Raw genomic sequence first — 3,122 nt, 5'->3', positions numbered from 1 at the left:
GTGTTAAAGAATTGTGTTATAACAACCCCTACAAATACAACTCATTATATACAATATAAACACTTTAAAGGAGATAGATGTGTAGATGTTTGTGAAAGATGTTTTCTCTGTTTTGGAGGGATTATTATTTTTAAATCATACCCTATTTATTGCATCAAAGTTTGTAAATACTTAATTACTATATTTAAGGGTGGTTAATTTTATCAGTTGTTTATTGCAACAATACATAACTACAATAACTTTGTCTAGTGCTCTTATTAAAGTTTATAGCATGATTTGTGAAAATGTAACTATACTGAATGACATAGCATAGACTTCTTCATGGCTAGTTTTTGCGCATTTAATTTAACCTACTTGTTCTACAGATCTGTGTGTACTAGTGTTAAATGCTACTGTTTTTGACAGCGTTGATAACGTTTATGACAGATAATATCATGGTAATTTTTAGCGTTTCTCTTACCGAATGTCGTATCCTGTTAGCAAAAACCTGTCCATGGGCTTTTTTTGATTGTTTTCAGTTTAAGTGCTGGCGATGCAGTGTTGCCAGATACTGATACTAAAACAAACAAGTTGGACGTTGATCCGATAACCGGTATGAAGCAACAGTCGTGATTGAATATAAAATATCCAGCCGGTGTTCTAACAAATAATGCTACCTATCATATTATGCTACCAACACTGTATTTATCCTACTGTAAGGGTAGGTTTAGGGTTGGTGTAGCTGTACATGTTAATAAAGCCTCACACTTGATTAATATCATGCTGAAAGCAAAATCTGATAGGTAGCACTTTTCGCTATTGAATTATGCTACCATCTGTTTTAATGGGAGGTAGCAAAATCTGATAGGGTATCACAAATCGTCAGAACACAGGCGATGCAGTGTTGCCAGATATTGATACTAAAACAAACAAAAAACTAAAAATAAATAAAAATAAACCGAAATTATTTCCAATCTTTTGCAAATAAGATAAGATAAATATATCGCTGACTCTAAACAGCAACTTCCTACTTTATTAACTTTCTAAAGTGTTAAATTAAGTATAAAAGACAAGTCCAAAAATGCTTATAATAGCTGGATCTGGCAGAAAATCTGCGCCCTCACTCACAACTCTCTCAAGCCTCGTTCACTCCGCCAGCGTGTCGCAGCCATCATTTTCATGCCAGGGAAGTGCAGAGCAGAGCAGAGCAGTCCCTTATTCTCCTCATGACTGAGAAACTCATTTCTGTTGTAGCCGAACTAGAGCCCTGCATTTCACCCAACGGGCCCCGACTTTTTTACGCCCCTCGGGCTGGGCTTCGGGACAATTTTCACGTCATAGTTCAGGCTGGACTGGGACAAAAAATCGGCCCAGGCATTTTTTGGTCCAGGCGGCCCACCATCATTTATTATATGTGACCCTGGACCACAAAACCAGCCTTAAGTCACTTGGGTATATTTTTAGCAATAGCCAAAAAATATATATATATATATATATATAGTGTATCACCATTCGGTGTGTTAAAAAAAGAGAGAAGCTCTCTGGTAAATGTTGTGTGTTTTATACACATACCTCTGATGACCGAGAACAGTGCAGTCTTTTCAAATGCCTCTTTCTGCAGCGGACCACCCCCCTTCATGTTGAATTTGGACATGAGGGAAATTTTTTAAAACCCTAAAATATAATACAGATTGAGGTGGTTAACAATTGCGGACAAAGTTTGACATTTCAAAATGACCAGTAAAGGAATTCTTTTTTTAAATGTCTGATTTTCTGCTGTAACTAAAAAGCCCAGTACAAACATTAACCTCAAATGTACATGGAATAATCAATTCACCCCCTATACCGTTTTATTACATTATGTTTTCTGTTTGTACTGTTTCGGTTTTAATGCTGCATTGCACATCTGAGCTATTTGCACTATTTTAATACTGCTGCAAACTTTTTATAATTGATAATTTTATATTGCCATTTTAAATCATTTGTATTCTTAAGCTTTACTATCAATTTGGAACGTTCAAAATAAATCTTATTGTAACGTTACTTGTACTATGACAGATATTCTATTCAATTAGCTCATGCTCTCTCTCTATCTAACAAGCCATTGTTCAGTCATAAATTCAATATAATAATTAAAATAAATGATGGACTTTGTCAAAGATGAGAGCTTTAGTGAGGAAATTTTGTTTTGGGGAGTTTTTTTTTTTTGTTTGTTTGTTTGATTGTTTTTTTACCATTGCTGCCCAGATCTTTTCAATTTCCAACCGCTTTTCCAGATGTTGAAACTCCTCCTCAGTTTCTCCAATTCTTCTGAGTGTGTTCACTGTATAAATTAATATGGATTAATCTTTGTCAAAGCTGTGTTTGTTCTGTTGTTTGCTTTTTCGGCTCTTCTTGCGCACTGTTTTAAAATCGATTGAGTTTGTAAACACGTACAAATTATAAAACTTTTACTCTATTCAATTTTGCAATTACTCCTCTGAACACGTGTGCTGAACCTTGGGCCTAGTCATGGATCGTCACGGGTCACTATCAACTATGATCTGCTCCCTTCACTAAAATGTAACGGTTCCTAAACATGATAACAAATAATATAGATAAATAATGAACACATGTCAAAACGAAAACACAGATACTTACAAGAACAAGTAGGAATGTCCTTTATCGTTTGTTGTTTGTCCGATGCTCTCCAACAAGTAAACTTAGTGCTCTCTGTGTAAAAACAAAATTCAAAACACAACACTGTAACATTTAGCTTGTGGGATACATGACATCATATTATCAAATGCAAGTAAACTTTTGAAACATTTAAATTTGCATTATTTTTGGCATAATAAATAATGCTATATTTAATAATGCTGTAAATTAATTAAAATATAAAATAATGATAATTTAAATGTTTCAAAAGTTTACTTGTATTTAATAAGAAGCTGCATGGGCGAAAATTACATGTAAACAATTTTAAGGCTATTTTGGCTATGCTCATCGCTGGTCTGGTTACTGGTATAGGGCTATAGCAAGCCGTTAAAATTAGACCACTGATTGCCTCGATTTCGCCAGGTGGGCTAAAAGCAGACTACTCGTAGCCCGTCCAATTTAGAGCTAAATCGTGGCTACATATAGACCATGTCATGAAATGACAC

The sequence above is a fragment of the Sinocyclocheilus anshuiensis genome, unplaced genomic scaffold (assembly GCF_001515605.1).
Source record: "Sinocyclocheilus anshuiensis isolate Anshui unplaced genomic scaffold, SAMN03320099.WGS_v1.1 scaffold65, whole genome shotgun sequence".
In the NCBI taxonomy this organism is placed as follows: domain Eukaryota; kingdom Metazoa; phylum Chordata; class Actinopteri; order Cypriniformes; family Cyprinidae; genus Sinocyclocheilus; species Sinocyclocheilus anshuiensis.
The sequence above is the reverse complement of the archived record's forward strand: the minus strand, read 5'-3'. Positions refer to the sequence as shown.